Raw genomic sequence first — 18,772 nt, forward strand, 5'->3', positions numbered from 1 at the left:
TTTCCAATTAGGATAAAAAAATTAAAAAAAAAATCAATAAGTCTATAAATTATATGCATACTATATGTGATTCTAGAGGAAATTAGTTTATCATGAGTCACAATATTTTTATTTATATATTATATGTTGATTGAAATGGAAAGACTGAAATGATCCAATACCAAATTTTTATTATTAATATGTATAGCCAAATGTCGTTATTCAAGATATTAAAGAAATGGTAGCTTGATCAACCATAAGTAGTAATGTTAGGATCATATAAAATGAATGATTGATAATTTCATTATGAAAGATATAAAATTCATATTTATATATTAAGCAATACAAACACAAAATACTTGCAATCAAATTCAGAAAATTCATAGCTTTAGAATATAGATATGAGATCCAATCTTATATTTAAATAATAATGCAAGCTTACACATGCAGTAATAGGAAATGCACAAGAATTGCTGTCTTGATAGTCGAGAATTCACAAGTACCAAAATCACTCCATTTGGCTGTAACACATCCACCAACATAGCATCCAAAGCTAAATGTAGCATTTGGCCAATAGCACCACTCCACAGTTTGCCAGCTCATCCTCTGCCACTAAAAAAATTGCACCAGAAGTCAGACTCAACAATAATACTGAAAGGCTTCAAGCATTTGATCCAGGAAATAATATGATCAAAAAATGTCAATGCGAAATGATAAAATTGTTTTACGGAGCCAAAGCGTACATTGGGCTTTTGCCTTTTTTTCGGAAAGAATTAGAAGGAGATCGAAGTAACATGTTGAAAACAAAAACTAATTACCTATGGAAACCAAGCAGATGTGAGAATCAATAGTGAGAGCGAGAAGGCACAAAACATGATAGAAAGGTAGTTTTAGTAGAATCATCCTCCCATTCAACATCTTTCCACCATCGTTCCTCTGCTTCAATCTTAACTTTGCCTCCATTTGCGCTGCTCGAGTTTAATGGGAGCTTCTTAAGCTGTGGGTATTTATGTACATTGATTCGTTCTAGAGAGGGAAAGGACAAGGCTTTGGGATAAATGCTTTTCAATTCTGGTAATTCTTCCAAGTCGAGATATTCGAGTTTAAAAAACGGATTGAAATTTTCATCCCCAACTTGAACATCATCTAACTTTTCAACACTTATTATCTCTTCTATATGCTTGTTGTCGCCCACATACAAATACGTCAAATTTGGAGCTAGAATAATCCATGTCAAATCCTTCAATCTGAGTTTTCTCCCTAACATCAATGTATGAAGGCTGTTAGCATAATTACAGTAATTAACATGATTATAGGAGATTTGTGTAGCATAATTATAGCAATTATTATTCTTGTCTAAATTAGTTCATATTCTCATATATAAATAGATGTAATATCTCTGTAAATCAGACACAGACAAATACACAATCATTTCCTTCATTACTTGTATTCTTTCTTCCAACATGGTATCAGAGCCGTAAAGCTTTTATTTCTAATTTCTGGAGTCTCTCTTCTCTCTCTACAACCTGTTCTGGTTCATTCTGTCATTCCTGTTATTATACTATTTTTTTTTCTCCTCATCTTGTTATCAATGGAGAAATCTAATATTTCAAAACCTATTGCAACAGTTCTGACTGGTTCCAACTATAATCATTGGGTTCAAGGAATGAAAAGTTTTTTGATAGGTCGCAAGTTTTAGCGTATTGTTATCGGAGATATCACTATGCCGACAAGAGAGAACGATGAAACAGATGCAAAATTTGTTGATCGTCTTGAGGATTGGGATAGTAAAAATCATCAAATCACCACCTGGTTTCGCGATACCTCTGTCTCGTCCATCCACATCCAATTTGCTAATTATGACTCTATAAAAGAAATCTGAGATTTTTTTGCTATTCGATATCAGACCACTGGACTTGCCCACTATTATCAGTTGTGGACTACTCTTTATAATCTAAAACAAGAAGCAGGTCAATCTGTGAATGATTTTCTTGCCCAGGTCCAACCCATTTGGAATCAAATATCTCAGGCCAAAATCAGTGAAGATCATCTTCATCTCATTCAAGTTCTAATGGCTCTTCGATCAGAATATGAGGCTGTTCGAGTGTCCCTGCTACATTGAAATCCACTCCCATCATTGGATGCTGCTATTCAAGAGATTATTTTTGAAGATACTCGTCTCAGTTTGGATAAAACTCCTCAATTTGAAACTGCTCTTGCAACTACTCGATCCTCACATCAGAAATCTAGCAATCAACTCTGTAAGAATTATAATCAAATTGGTCATGCTTTTGCATATTGTCCTACTATAGAATGCAAATATTGTCATGGCTACGGTCATATTCTTGAACATTGTCCCACACACCCTCCAAGACCAAAAGGAGGGCATTCTAAATTCAAGAATGTCTCAAAGCCTGGATCTTTCTCTGTCACTGCTATTGCTGCTACTGAGAGTTCTACTGCCATCACCATGAGTGATCATGAGGCACTATTCAAACAGGTTATCTCTTCTAATTCTCCTGCTACCATGTTTGCCACTCCGGGTAATTCTTATTGGCTTTTTGACTCTACATGTTGTAATCATATGACCACTAATCTTAAATTCTTGTCTTCCGCAAAACCTGTATCTTCCTTACCACCAATCCATACTACAAATGGTACTAAAATGAACATCACACATACTGGTCATGTGTATACCTCAAATCTTCATCTCCCTGACACTTATTATATCCCTAATTTGGCACTCAATCTTATTTCTGTTGGTCAGTTGTGTGAAAAAGGACTAAATGTTATTTTTTTCTCCCCATGGTGTCCAGGTACAAGATCCACAAATAGGACAGATTCTTGGGGAGAGTCACAGAGTGGGTCGATTATTTGAGCTTACATCTTTACATCTTCCTCAGAGATTTGTGTCTGCAATTACAATCCCTAATTCCTCCATTCACCAATGGCATCTTCTTCTTATTCATGCTTCTGCCAGTAAAATTCAACCTTTAATTTCTCGTAGATTATTAGGATCTACTAAGTTTGAGTCATTTAATTGTTTAAATTGTCAGCTTGCAAAACAACCTGCATTATCTTTTTCTCATAATAATACTACTTCAAACACTCCTTTTGGTTTAATTCATTCTGACATTTGGGGTCCTTCTCCTATTTCTTCAATAAATGGTTTTCGTTATTTTATGATATTTATTGATGATTATTCTCGGTTTACTTGGATATATTTTTTGAAACATTGATCTGAGTTATCACAAATTTACATCACATTTGCAAAAATGATTAAAACTCAGTTCTCTTGTGACATTAAAATTCTCTGAACAGACAATGCCATGGAATATCGGGATTCTTCTTTACTTCAGTTTCTTAGTCAACAAGGCACCATTGTTCAACGTTCTTGTTCTCACACCTCTCAACAAAATGGGCGAGCTGAACGCAAGCATTGCCATATTCTTAATTCTGTACGTACTCTTCTTCTTTCTGCTTCATGTCCAGAAAAATTTTGGGGAGAAGCAGCTCTTCATGCTATTTATATTATTAACCGTCTTCCTACCTTGGTTCTTCATAATTTATCTCCTTTTGAAAAGTTGTTTGGACAACCTCCTGACTATTCCATCCTTAAACCTTTTGGATGTGTTTCTTTTGTTCTTTTATAACCTCATGAACATACCAAATTAGAACCCCGTGCTCGTCTATGTTGTTTTCCTGGTTATGGCATTGAACACAAAGGGTATCATTGTTGGGATCCTGTTTCTAATAAGTTACGCATCTCTCGTCATGTTACCTTTTGGGACAATACTATGTTCTCTTCTCTTTCCAAATTTCATCACTCTGTCAATACTGACTCTCTATTTTTCACTGACTCCTCCAAAGAGCTATTTCCAAGTCCTGATCCAGGTGATTGTGATGTGCTCAATATTGGCCCAACTACACCTGCCCCTGTTGAATCTACACCAGTTGTTGATCCAGTACTTGCGCTTGCATCTCCTCCTAGCACTGCTCTTCGTCGTTCTCCCCGTGTAAGAGAAACTCCTCATTATCTTTCTGATTTTCACTGTTACTCTACTATTGCAACCCTTCATGAGACTCGTTCTTATCGTGAGGCAAGTATTGACCCTCTTTGGCAGCAAACTATGACTGACAAACTTCAGGCTTTAGAGAAAACTCATACTTGGGATTTAGTTGATCTTTCACCAAACAAGACCCCTATTGGTTGCAAATGGATTTACAAAATCAAGACCCGTTCTGATGGAACTATTGAACGCTACAAAGCACGCTTAGTAGCCAAAGGGTACACTCTCAAGAGTATGGTATCGCCTATGAAGAAACTTTTGCTCCAGTGGCCCGATTAACATCTATTCATAGTCTCTTAGCTATTGTTGCAGTTCGTAAATGGAAATTTTCCAGATGGATGTCAAAAATGCTTTTCTTTATGGTGATTTAACAGAAGAGGTTTATATGCATCATCCTCCTAGTTATCATTCTCCTCATAAGGTTTGCAAACTTCGGCGAGTCTTATATGGATTAAAACAAGCTCCCAGGGCCTAGTTTGCCAAATTTAGTTCCACTCTTGCTCAACTTGGTTTTCTCGCTAGTCCATATGATTCTGCATTATTCACTTACCGAACTGACAGTGGTATTGTTCTTCTATTGCTTTATGTTGATGATATGATAATAACAGGAGATGATTTATCTGGTATTTCAAAGTTACAATATTATCTTAATCAGCATTTTGAAATGAAAGACCTGGGTTCTCTTAGCTATTTTTTGGGTCTTGAAGTTTCTCAAAATTCTGATGGCTATTATCTATCTCAAGCCAAGTATGCATCTGACTTACTTTCTCGAGCAGGCATCACTGATAGCAAAACAGTATCAAACCCATTGGAGCTCAATTGCAAACTTGGCACTCCTCTTGATGATCCTACTTTATATCGACAGCTTGTCGGGAGTCTTGTTTATCTCACAGTTACTCAACCTGATATTTCATATGCTGTTCATCTGGTCAGCCAGTTTATGTTTGCTCCTCGCTTAGCTCATTTCTCTGTAGTACTTTGAATCCTTCGTTATATCAAATGCACTCTTTTTCATGGTTTGCACTTTTTCGCTACCTCCTCCCTGGTATTATCTGGCTACTCTAATGCTGATTGGGCTGGTGATCTGACAGATCGTTGCTCTACAACTGGTTATTGTTTCTTCTAGGTAATTCTCTCATCTCTTGGCATAGCAAAAAGCAAACTGTTGTCGCACGTTCTAGCACAGAATCTGAATATCGTGCTCTTGCTGATGCTACATCTAAATTACTTTGGTTATGGTGGTTATTAACTGATTTGGGTGTTACTCATTCTTTTGCCACAATGCTTCATTGCGATAATAGAAGTGCCATACAGATTTCTCATAATGATGTATTTCATGAGCATACCAAACACATTGAAATTGATTGTCATTTTGTACGTCATCATGTTGCTCATGGCACCATATGTTTGATTACTGTCTCCTCTGTCAGCCAAACCGCTGATATATTCACCAAAACGCATCCTTCCGCTCACTTTTAGGATCTCTTAAGCAAACTCAAGTTGGCACCTGTGCTACCACCTTGAGTTTGACCGTGTTAGCATAATTACAGCAATTAGCATGATTATAGGAGATTTGTATAGCATAATTACAGCATTTTTTATTCTTGTCTAAATTAGCTCATATTCTCATGTATAAATAGATGTAATATCTCTGTAAATCAGACACAGACAAATACATAATCCTTTTCTTCATTACTTGTATTCTTTCTTCTAACAAAGGCTATTAAAGCATGTCTCCCTTGAGATCATTAAGTTGCCTAGACCTCCACCTGCATCATCATGTGTTTCTATCTCTTCCATTACAACATCGACATCCAAATCTTCTGAATTCCCTCCACCAACTATAACTAAAACTTCTAGATTCTTCATATTTGTTAACCACCAAATGTTGAGAGATTGTGGACCTGGAAATAATTGAAGGCTTAGAGCTTGAGTACAGTTGAGTAATGCGTAAGAGTTGACATAACACTGGAGACCTGAGACACATGTTATTGTGCTGCTCAGTTCATTCAAGCGTTCCAAACATTGTAACTCCTCTACTAGCATATTATCTTCCCTTTTTTGGACCTCACAAAAACCAATGTTGTGCATTTCGAAAACTTGCAATGATGATAAACTAGATATGACTCCCCTTGGAATCATATTTAGATCGATGTTATTCTCCAAGTTTAGATATTTCAGATTTACCAACAATTTCAACTCAACTGGCAATTGCCTTATCAACGTCCTTGACAAATTAAGATACTGCAATGAGTTTAATTTTGATATTTCCACTGGCAATTCCCTTATACCAGTGAGTGACAGGTCCAGAACATTTAGTGCATCCACAAACTGAACGAAACCATCACTGATCTCCCTCAAACTATGATTATAACTGAGAAATAAAGTTAAAAGATGGGGACATCTAGGAACTTCATGGATTCTATCTATAGAGTTTGCGATCAGGGACATCCGTTTTGTCGTTCCCATTTTCCAACCTCTGGTACTTGAGTTAATTGGGCACCCGCTTCCATAAAAATCTCATGCTTTTCTTTTTCACATTTACATGCTATCCACAGAGCCATGTCACGAATCACATCATGCATTTTCACATGTTCGCCTTGCTCTTCCAATAAACATGCCCCAACAAGTGAACCGATTATAGAATATGACTCATTGCGATCACCAGAATTCTCACAAATCCAATAATCTACCAATCCATGTTTGGGAATTTCAAAGTCTTCCGCAAATAAGGAACAATATAAGAAACAAGATTTAACTTTATCACTACTCATACTATCATAACTAAATTTCAATTGTACAAATACCTCAATCTCCATATCTTGAAATACCTCATCCTCCATGACTGGTAAGCTTGAGGCAGAACTTCTTAGTACCTTAAGAGCATGCTTCCATTCTTCCCTTGTAATTCTACTGGCTGTGGCTCTACCAATGGTAATGAGAGCGATTGGCAATCCTCTACACTCTTTAGCAACATCTTGAGCCAGAGGGAAAATATCAAGATCAATATCCCCAACCTTCTTCTGAAACAATGCCCAAGCTTCTTCCCAATCCAAAGGTCTCACTTTTATCATCTTTTCAGCTTCCATTTGCCTGCCTACTCTGTAAGAGCATGTTGTGAATACTATCTTGCATCTGTTTTGTCTTGTAGGCCGAGGAACCCCAATTTCTTCAAGATCACTCGCTGCCATATGTCAGCTAACAATAATACAAATTTCTTTCTGCTCAATACATGGAATATGTCATCCGCTTTCTCATGGAGGCTTTTCTTTTCCCATTTCTCATAAAAAAAGCCAATTTTTTTCCAAATTTGCGCTTGAATCTTCTCAAGTTTCAAATCTTTAGAAACCATAACCCAAATCAAAACATCAAAATTATTAGATATAGTGGCAAATCTATTGTTGATTTGAGTAAGGAGAGTTGTTTTATCGACTCCCCCCATACCGTCTATGCCAAAAATTCCCACCTTATCTCCCGTGATGAAGCTCCATGCCTTGTCTAAGGTAGTTTCAGTGCCCACAGCTGGATTATGATGCATGCATTTTAGATCATCATTTAGGTGTAATTTTTGCACATAATTTACCCTTATTCATAGCTATTATTATAGATATTAACATATATTTGATCAATTTTATAATTTTCACACTTCTTAGTTTAATTTTTGGAATTTATTTGTTTTATAGGTTAAATTTGAAGAAATTTGGTGTATTTTGATCAGAGTAGCCATTTGGAGGAGATTAGAGTTGAATTGCAAAAATTTTTGAAGTTGAGTAAAAAATGGTCGAGAGCGTCACAACCTGCAGCACAACCGATTTAGCTTATGTCGCAGGTTGTGTCGATCGTCAGATATTCAGGCCGAAGGTTACACAACCCGCGACACAACCAACTCAGCTTATGTCGTTTTTACTGGAAATGGCTGACGTGGCATTTTCGTTACTTTGATTTTATACCTCACTTTCTCTGGAATCTTCCACCTTTTTACCCATTCTAGGGCAGACTCCTAACCCATATAAAGTCTCCTTTATCATTTTCTTTCCATAAGGAGGAAGGGAGGCATTTTTGGCAAGAAAGAAGGAGAGAAAGAGAGGAAGACGGGATTCATTTTTCCAGCAGCTGCAGAGGCATTTTTTGCACTCTCCAGCAGTAGATTCTGCAGCATTCTTCTGGGTTTTTCTATTCCTTAACTTAGATTTCCATTATTTCTTCATTTCTACACTTGGGTTTGTCTTTAAACTATGATTTGTGAGTAGTTATTTGAGGTTCTAGAGATGGGTTTGTAAATATTGTTTTGTATTGTGGTTTTGAACTGATTTAGTCATTTAAATGAGGTTTGTTACATTTTGATTTATTGCTTGTGAGCTTGTTGCCTTGCTTGATGAATGGGCCCTCATTAAGTTAAGCTTTAATCCTTAATAGATGGACTGAAAAGTGAATATTAGGAATAGATAATCTTGCAATAAACTTTGTTTTCTTATTGTTAGAGATAAGCTAAGAGGATTAAGGGGAACTTTCCAAAATCAATTAGAGCTTTAATTGGGTTTTTGTTAGGTTTGAAATACCGTGAAAACAGGGTTTGATTTAATGAAAACCAACTTTGAAATGCTTGAAAAAGGTTTCAAAAATTTAAGAATTGATTTCCCTCAAAATTGCAATTCTCATGTGTTTGGCTAAATTAGGGATAAACCACATGCAAACAATATTGAAAATCCAATCTCTAGAATCACTTTAATTTTTATTGAATTTAGATTTAATTCCTCCAAATTTCATAAATAGAAATTTCAAATTAAATTTTGGTAATCTAGTTTAATTAATTTTAGCTAATTGTTTGATTTAGCTTAAATTCCTCAAATACCAATTTTAATTTCAAATTTCATTTTACATCTTTAAATTTTGTCATTCTAATTAGCTTATACTTTTATTTCCAATTTAAGCTCAATTCCCTGTGGGATCGATATCATTTTTTTTAAAACTATACTACTGTGACCCATGCACTTGCGGACCACAACACCAAGTTTTTGGCACCGTTGCCGGGGAATTGTTTGTTTTTAAGTTGGATTTTAATTGTTTTAAGCTAATTAGAATTTTTATTTTCTTTTATTTTCACTGCTGTTCCTTGTGTTTTTCAGGTACTTTTCTTGTTTATGAGACAATCGAAAAGCACAAGTGATACTGAATTGTTGTTCAACCCTGAAATTGAAAAATTCTGAAGAGCCAACAAAAAGGAATACAAGAGAAGAAAGGAAGCAGAAAAAGAAGAACAACAAAGATTTGAGCAAGAGGAGACAATTGAAAATATGGAGAATCAAAATAGAGTTATTGGTAGAGATAATGGAGGAAATGAGCAAAATAGGCAAAATGCAGTTATTAATCAAAATGATCCTCAGAGAAGATCCATGTTGGATTATGCTTTTCCTAGATGTGCTGATGTGAGAGATAACAGACCTATTATTGGAGCTAATCAATTTGAGCTAAAGACTGGTCTCATTCAAATGGTTCAGAATTCACAATTTGGAGGTAGTCCACTTGAAAATCCTCATTCTCATTTGAAGAAATTTTTGATGATATGTGGTACACAAAGACAACCTGGAGTTTCAGATGAAGTGATTCGGCTCACCTTATTTCCATTCTCTCTTCGGGATTCAGCATTGGAGTGGTATGACTCACTTCCACAAGCTATTATAGCTACTTGGGAGCAGCTATCTCAAGCTTTTCTATCTCAATTTTTCCCACCTGGGAAGACTACTCATTTGAGGAATTTGATGGTAGCTTTTAAGCCAAGGGATGATGAAACTTTGTATGAATCTTGGATGAGATTTAAGGAGCTTGAAAGGCAATGTCCTCATCATGAAATACCCAAATGGATGATTGTTCAGAATTTCTACACCAGAGTTACTCCAGCCATAAGAAACACAATTGATTCACAAGCAGGAGGAGATTTCATGAGAATGACAAGTGAAGAATGCTATGATCTATTAGAGAAGATTGCTCATAATACCCATTTGTGGGGAAATCCTAGAGCACTTGAGCCAAAGAAGGCTGGAATTTATGAACTTGACTCAGTTAGCTACATGAATGCAAGATTTGACCAGTTGACTCAACTTCTTAGTGATTTTTGCACAAAGGCAACAAACTCAACTCCTACAACTATGCAACAAGTTGCTTACACAGATGGAACCCAAAGTTGTGGAGTTGATTATTCTTCTTATAGTGATGATTATTTGCAAGAGCAAGCTGCTTATGCAGGAGGCTATCAACAGAAACCTATGGGAAATGCTTACTCTAATGTGAACAACTCAACATGGAGACCACAAGCAACTTTTGCTCAACAAGGTCAAAGCTCAAATTATGCTCATAACCAGCAGTTTATGCAGCAAAATAAGCCTCAGTTTTAGCCTCAATTTCAGCCCACAAGGCAACCACAACCTGGATATCAAGCAAGAGCACAACAATCCCTCCCACCTCATGAACCAAGGCCAACCTTGGAAAGCATGATGGAGAAATTTTTTGCTAAACAAAGTAAGATGAATAGCAAATTGGAGGAAGAAATGCAACACATGAGACAAACCATGGATCAATTACAAGTCCACAATCGCATGTTGGAGACTCAATTGGCTCAACAAGCAAGCTCATCGGGAAGCAAATCCTATGGGAAACTACCTAGCCAACCTCAAAACCCTCATGAACAATGTAAGGTTGTAACTTTGAGAAGTGGTAAGAAAGTTGGTCAAGCGAGTGAAAACAAGAGAGAAGAAAAAGAGAGCACAAAAGAAGAAAATTTAGTTGAGAGCAAGAAAAATGAAAAAGAAGAAGAAAGCAAAAGTGAGCAAGATGAGGGAGAGAAACCATACATCCCACCTGAACCTTGCAAGCCCACCCTTCCCTACCCTTAAAGATTCATCAAGCATAAGCTAGACAAACAATTTGGCAAATTCCTTGAAGTGCTAAAGAAGTTATATATCAATGTACCATTCACTGAGGCACTATCCCAAATGCCAAGTTATGCCAAGTTTTTGAAGGAGATTCTTACCAACAAAAAAAGGCTAGAAGATTATGATACCATCAACTTGGGAGAGCAATGCCGTGCTATAATTCAGAAGAAGTTACCTCCCAAACTCAAAGATCCGGGTGTGTTTTCCATTCCTTGTCATATTGGTGATAATTGTGTGGCAAATGCCTTATGTGACCTTGGAGCTAGTGTCAGCCTAATGCCACTTTCAATATATGAGAAGTTGAATATGGGAGAGTTGAAGCCCACAAACATGTATCTTTCATTGGCTGACCGTTCAATTAAGTATCCAGAAGGCATTCTAGAAAATGTGCCTATCAAGGTTGGGAAATTCTACATTCCGGTGGACTTTGTCATTCTAGATATGGAAGAAGACACAAAAGTTCCTATCTTATTGGGAAGACCCTTTTTGGCAACAGCTGGTGCTTTAATTGATGTAAAGGGTGAGAAATTGACACTTAGAGTGGGAGATGATCAAATGATATTCAACATCAATCCAGCCATGAAAAGGAAACATGAAGAAGTTGAGTCTTGTTTGCCGGTAGACATTATTGATGAGATTGTTCAAGAGCATTTCAGAAAAAGCTATCCACAAGACTCGCTTGAAAATTGCTTAGTCCATGGTGGGAGCATTGATGATGACAATCACAACATAGCTGCTTTTGCACAACACTTGGAGAGCTCTCCACCACATCCTGAAGCCACAATTTTTCAACTTGAAGGAGTGCAAACTTTGGAGATTAAACCACCATCATTAAAGGTAGAGGATGCCCCAAAGGTAGATCTTAAACCTCTTCCTTCCAACCTCAGGTATGCTTTTCTTGGACCAAATGGAACATATCCTGTTATAATTAATGCATCTTTGACTGATATTGAGAATGAAAAATTGTTGAGAGTTTTGAGACAATATCGAAGAGTTTTGGGTTATGCAATTGATGATATAAAGGGAATTAATCCAACAATTTGTATGCATAGGATTTTCCTAGAGCCAAATAGTAAACCTTCCATTGAACACCAAAGAAGATTAAATCCTACAATGAAGGATGTTGTGAAAAAGGAAATCCTAAAATTACTAGCTGCTGGAATTATTTACCCTATTTCTGACAGTGAGTGGGTTAGTCCTGTGCATGTTGTACCAAAAAAAGGTGGGGTGACAGTTGTTAAAAATGAGAATAATAAATTGATATCCACTAGAACTGTTACAGGTTGGAGAATGTGCATAGACTATAGGAAGTTGAACAATGCTACAAGAAAAGACCATTTTCCCCTTCCTTTTATGGATCAAATGTTAGAGAGATTAGCCAAGCATTCATTCTTTTGTTACTTAGATGGATATTCTGGTTTCTTTCAAATTCCAATCCATCCTGATGACCAAGAAAAAACTACCTTTACCTGTCCCTATGGCACCTTTGCCTATCGAAGGATGCCATTCGGATTGTGTAATGCGCCTGGCACATTTCAAAGGTGCATGATGGCCATTTTTTCTGATTTTATTGAAGAAATTATGGAGGTCTTCATGGATGACTTTTCAGTATATGGAACTAATTTTGATTCATGCTTGACTAATTTGTCTAAAATCTTGCAGAGATGTGCTAATAATGATCTGGTGTTGAATTGGGAGAAATGCCACTTTATGGTCCAAGAGGGGATCGTTTTAGGGCATTTGATCTCAAATAGGGGAATTGAAGTGGATAGAGCTAAAATAGAAATTATTGAAAAAATGCCCCCTCCAACCACTGTCAAAAGAGTGCGGAGTTTTCTTGGACATGCCGGGTTTCACCGGCGATTTATTCAGGATTTTTCTAAACTTGCTAAACCCTTAACAAATCTTTTGAATCATGATATTAAATTTGATTTTAATCAAGATTGTATGGCTGCTTTTTGCAGATTGAAGACGGCCTTAACAACAGCTCCTATCATGCAACCCCTGGATTGGACTTTGCCATTCGAAATCATGTGTGATGCAAGTGAGTTTGCTATTGGAGCTGTCCTTGGCCAGCGAAAAGATAGAAAACCTTATGCCATTTACTATGCAAGCCGAACCCTTGATGAAGCTCAAGTTAATTATGCTACAACTGAAAAGGAGTTCTTTGCTGTAGTATTTGCACTCAATAAATTTCGTTCTTATTTGGTTAACTCAAAGGTAATAGTTTTCACTGATCATGCAGCAATAAGGTATTTAATGAGCAAGAAAGAAGCTAAATCTAGGTTGATTAGATGGATTTTGTTACTTCAAGAATTTGATTTGGAAATAAGAGATAAAAAAGGTGTTGAGAATGTGGTGGCTGATTACCTTTCTAGGATAAAAACTGAAAATAAAGATGATGAAATTGTGCCAATTGATGAGTTTTTCATGAATGAGCAGTTGTATGTGTTGAAATCTGCACTTCCATGGTTTGCTGATATTGTGAACTTCTTGTCTTGTGGTGTCTTGCCACCTGATTTGTCTTGGCAGCAAAAGAAAAGATTCTTGCATGATGTTAAATTTTATTCTTGGGAAGAACCTCTTTTGTTTAGGAGATGTAATGATGGAATAATTAGGAGATGTATACCAGAGGAAGAAATACATGATGTTATTTACCATTGTCATTCTTCTGAATATGGTGGTCATTTTAGTGTCCCAAAAACTGTTGAAAAAGTCTTGACATCAGGTTTCTATTGGCCTAATATGTTTAAACATGTGAGAGATTTTGTAAGCAAGTGTGATAGGTGCCAAAGGGTAGGCAACATTTCCAAGAGAGATGAGATGCCCCAACAGTCCATATTAGAAGTTGAATTATTTGATGTGTGGGGAATTGATTTCATGGGGCCATTTCCATCTTTTTATGGGAATAAATATATCTTGGTAGGGGTGGACTATGTATCTAAATGGGTAAAAGCTATTGCTACACCTACCAACGATGCAAAAGTTGTGGTGAAATTTTTAAAAAATTTTGTTTTAACCAGATTTGGTGCCCCACGTGCCATAATCAGTGATGGTGGTAGCCATTTTTGCAACCACCAATTTGAAAAATTGATGAGAAAGTATGGGGTAAAACATAGGATTGCCACACCATATCACCCTCAAACAAATGGCCAAGTAGAAATCACAAATAGAGAGCTTAAGCAACTCTTGGAGAAAACTGTCAATAAGTCCAGAAAAGATTGGTCCCTTAAATTAGATGACACTCTTTGGGCATATAGAACAACATTTAAAACCCCCATAGGAACTACACCTTATAGGTTAGTTTTTGGGAAATCATGCCATTTGCCCGTAGAGTTAGAACATAAAGCTTATTGGGCCATTAGAGCAATCAATTTTGACTTACAAGCTGCTGGACACAAAAGACTTTTGCAACTTGATGAGTTAGAAGAATTGAGACTTGATGCTTATAAAAATGCTAGGATCTATAAAGAAAGAACTAAAAAATGGCATGATAAGCATATCAAGAAAAAGGACTTTAAAGAAGGAGATTTGGTTCTCTTATTCAATTCAAGGTTAAAATTTTTTCCAGGAAAATTAAAATCAAGGTGGTCTGGTCCATTTAAAGTTGTGAAAGTTTTACCTCATGGTGCCGTGGAAATTTTTGGTGAAAAATCGGGTAATTTCAAGGTAAATGGGCAAAGGTTGAGGCAGTATTCAGTTGGTGAACCAATTGAGAAGATAGCAACTTGCTATCTCTCTCATTCTCCATAAAATCTTGAGTGAGTATGGTCAAGCTAAAGACCTAAACTTAGCATTTTTGGACATAACTCATAATTTTTCATTGATTCTTTATTTCTTTCATATATATATATATTTTTTAATTTTTTCTATACTCCTTATTCAGAGTTTAACATTGTTCTAATTTCCTTGTGCAGATGGGATGCAATGCATTGCAAGCAAATGAGCATAAAAAAAAATTTTGTTTTTGTGTTAGCTTTAAATTTTAGCTTTAAATTTTAGTTTTAAATTTGTTCACTTACCATTTTCATCTTTCTATTGTTGAGTATTTGCTGGTGCATATTGCTGGATTCATTGCCCTTTTTGTTAATTTTAAGAGAAAATTTTTCCAAATTTTGACATCTTGGATTAAAAGGAAAATTATTTGAATGTGGATGTGTGAAATAGTGCTTTGAAAAATTATTTTTATGAGTATTTGATGAACCTAACAAGTTGAACAATTAGAATTCATGTTATAAAGGTTTAATCATTTGAAATCTAATTTGTTTTAATTTTTTTTAGGTGCTATGAAATTTGGTCAAATTTGGGCAGTAGAATTCACAACCTGCGACATAACCGGTTTTGCTTGTGTCACCGCTTATGTTCGCTGGGCACATTTTGGGCAGATTATTTCACAACCTGCGACATAACCGGTTTTGCTTGTGTCACCGCTTATGTTCGCTGGGCACATTTTGGGCAGATTGTTTCACAACTTCCGACACAACCCCTATCCTTATGTTCTAACTTGTGTCGCCTGTTTGTTTTGCAGGATAAGAACTCACTTCACCAGAATGGGCCAGCAACTAAGCCCAAGCCCAAAAGCCCACTAACCCATTTTGACATCATAAAAAAAAAACTAACTAAACGAAAGCCCAAAACCCAAACCCAAAGCCCATAACCTGATAAACCCATTCCCTCCTTCTTCCTCTCGGCTTAGCCTCGACCCCCCCCCCCCCCCCGGATGAATCGTCACCTTCATCTTCACAGTCACCTACACCACCCACCATTCCTCTTCTACTTCTTCACATTATTCTTCTTTTTCAGTCCCTTCCCTCCATTTCGCCATGCCCGACTCCCCACTCTCCTTCGAAAACTCCCCTCCCCATTCCTCACAGCCGCCACAGCCCCAAACCACTCCACCCATAAATGCCAACTCACCGGCGGCCCATTCTGGTGACGTCCCCATCGCTACATACAAGAAGAAAAAGGCGAAAAGCATTAAGCCGCACAAATCAACAAGCGGCGTCAAGAGAAAGCGACCCGAACCGGCCACACAACCCCACCCAGTACCGCCCCCAATTCCTGCCGCACCTGATGTCCGCCGTGGAATCCCAAAATCAGTGGTCAAATGCCCAGGGACATCTAAAGGTAACTTCGCCATTCCCTCCTCTTTGCCTACTGCTAGACATTGGGTGTTGCCTACTGCCGAAATGAAAAGAAATAAGGCAAGAGTCGAAGCTCGAAAAATGGTTCAAACTAGGTATTTGGATGTGTTTACACTTAAATATTTGAAAATATATGATGAAATGCAGACTCTGTTGGATGCTTTAGGTTGGGTGCGCTTTGCACATAAGCAGGAACTGGTTTACCCCATTCTAGTGCAGGAATTTATGGCCTCCCTGTCCACTAGTAAGCATAAGAATGACTTGGATAATAACTTGACAATCAATTTTAGATGCCTTGGTTAGATAGGGTGCTGTCTATGGATGATTTTCACCATATATTCGGCTTTCCAACTGATGGTTTGCTCAAAATACCTACTAGCTAAAGGGATTATAATGGGTATGAATTTTGGCAGCAAATTGCACATTCAGCAGGTATTTTCAAACCGGGACACAGTAAGGCCTCTAAGATTCAGAGTCATTCCTTGAGATTGCTTCAGAGATTAATTGCAAATACAATTTTGGGAAGAGGAACTAGTGTTGGCACAATGTCTCAATATGACTTATTCTTTTTGTGGTGTGCAAAAACTGGTAAAAAAGCTTCACCTGGTTATTATTTTTGCCGTCATGTGATCCGCCAAACTACTAGGGGTACTGGTAACATTGTATTTGGAGGTTTGGTCACACCCATTGCACATTATTTTGGCTTTAATCCTCAAGTTCACAAGTGTGCTGCTGTTCCAACTGGTTTGCTATTTTTGGATGGACCTCATTTGGCCAACCAAAAATTTTGTATAAAAAATGAGGCTACACAGCTTTATGAGATTCCTGCACCAACAGCAACACCACCTGGCTCTCCCACTGCAATTAGCTCTTCCTCAGCATCTGAGAAACCATCTGAGCAGCCTTTTACACAACCTCCATGCCAGGCTCCACCAGCTGCCCAACCTGCTTCATCAACAGCTTCTGGACCATCCATGGCAACCCTTCTGACATTCATGGAGAATCTCAGTGATGAGATCTACTCTTTTCGGCAAATGACGGATGTCTCTTTTCAAACATTAAGGGATTTAGCTGATATATATTTGGATAGAAGTGCTGAAATGTAAGACGAGTTGAAAGTCATGTGAGCTAAGCTGGAGCATATCGAAACAAACCAAGCACTAATTCTGAGTATCATCTCTCCACAGCCACCACCAAAAGCACCACCACCTCCACAAGATGGCAAGGGCAAAGGAGTTTTCATACCTGACTGACCAGCTTTTATTCTCCATTTACATTTCATGTCTTTAATTTCGTTGCTTAATTAATTAGTATTTTGAACTTATTTAGTTAATATTTTGCTTGTGTTGTTTTTCTTTTACTTGAACCATTTACTTATTCAGTTTTTTTTTAGTTCCTCATAAAGTACATTTTTCTTTTATATCTTTAGTACATTGCTCACTTGCTTTGATTTGCTACTTCGGATTTACACTTGATGGCTATATTTTTTTAGCTTAACCTCTCTATTTCAACTTTTTGAGTTTAATTGATTTAATGGATTCCATTGCACCGTTTCTTTTGCAATGAGTGCAGCAGCTGTCCAAAATTTATTTAATTATATTGGCTGCACTTCAATGAGGTAACAATTCTCATCTCAGCTTGTGTCACTTTTCACACAAGTTGTGCTATCGCTTATGCAACAGGGTAATAATTCTTTATGCACATATGAGCCACCCATTTTCTGCACATATAGCCACAATTATCCCATTCCTTGCAATCTTTTAACATTGAGGACAATGTTCATTCTGAGTATGGGGGAGAGGGTAAATTTTTTGCAAAAATTACTTTTTCGCAAAAATTACTTTTTCCTTTTTCATTTGCATATAGTGACAAACTCATTCATTACTTCATACTTGTACATATTCACATATATACACCTGCATATAGCTTCATATACTTAGTTATGCATTCTTAGTTACATATAGGATGATTATACATTTATACATTGATGCATTTCATTAATTCATTTAAAATTTTTGAATTTTTAAATCATTCTTTGAATTCCATAAGTCGCTTATTCAAGCAATCCAACTTGCCTTTAGATGGTTAGTGGAATGAAAGTTCCAGCTGGGTACAAAGTCTTAAGCATTATTCTTTCTCTTACTTAATAGCTGAAAATTAATATATTTATCTAGGTATGCAGATTCTGATTAGTTATTTTGAGTTTTGAGTGTCTGAATTAGTCTTTAAGGAAGAAAATGGTCTTTGCCGTCTCACCATTCCTAGAACAAGCATCTTAGATCTTTCAAAGCGAAATTTTTAACTTGCATTTGATAAGAATATGATTTAGGCATTCCTTCATATTTTAAACCTCACATTTAGCCTTAACCTACCTTAATTTCATTTCAACCCTTGCAAACCCCCTTGAACCTTAATTCCCTAATTTCTTTGGAACCCAAATCATTTACCTAGCCATAAAACCTAAACACTACCACCTATTTATGAGAATAATATTTTAGCAATTAAGTGCATAAAAAAATAATAATAAAAAAATTTTATTATAAAAAAAAATGGAGGATTGAAACATCTTGAAAAGTGCTAGAGTAATTGTGAAAAGTTTATAAAAAAAAAAAAAAGGTCACCAAAATATCCCAAAGGTAATTTTGGGTGT

The 18,772-nt window shown here is 36.7% G+C and overlaps 1 non-coding gene and 1 pseudogene across 1 annotated transcript; both read right to left on the reverse strand.

The window, feature by feature from the left end:
- Positions 1-5,759: 5,759 nt before the first annotated feature.
- LOC131183327 (probable disease resistance protein At5g63020) lies at positions 5,760-7,587 on the reverse strand (annotated as a pseudogene).
- A 2,206-nt stretch (positions 7,588-9,793) lies between these two features.
- Positions 9,794-9,900, reverse strand: LOC131169804 (small nucleolar RNA R71). The gene has a single exon (XR_009140715.1). It is a non-coding gene; the product is annotated as a small nucleolar RNA R71 (small nucleolar RNA).
- Positions 9,901-18,772: the final 8,872 nt, after the last annotated feature.

This window comes from Hevea brasiliensis, chromosome 1 (genome assembly GCF_030052815.1).
Source record: "Hevea brasiliensis isolate MT/VB/25A 57/8 chromosome 1, ASM3005281v1, whole genome shotgun sequence".
NCBI lineage: Eukaryota > Viridiplantae > Streptophyta > Magnoliopsida > Malpighiales > Euphorbiaceae > Hevea > Hevea brasiliensis.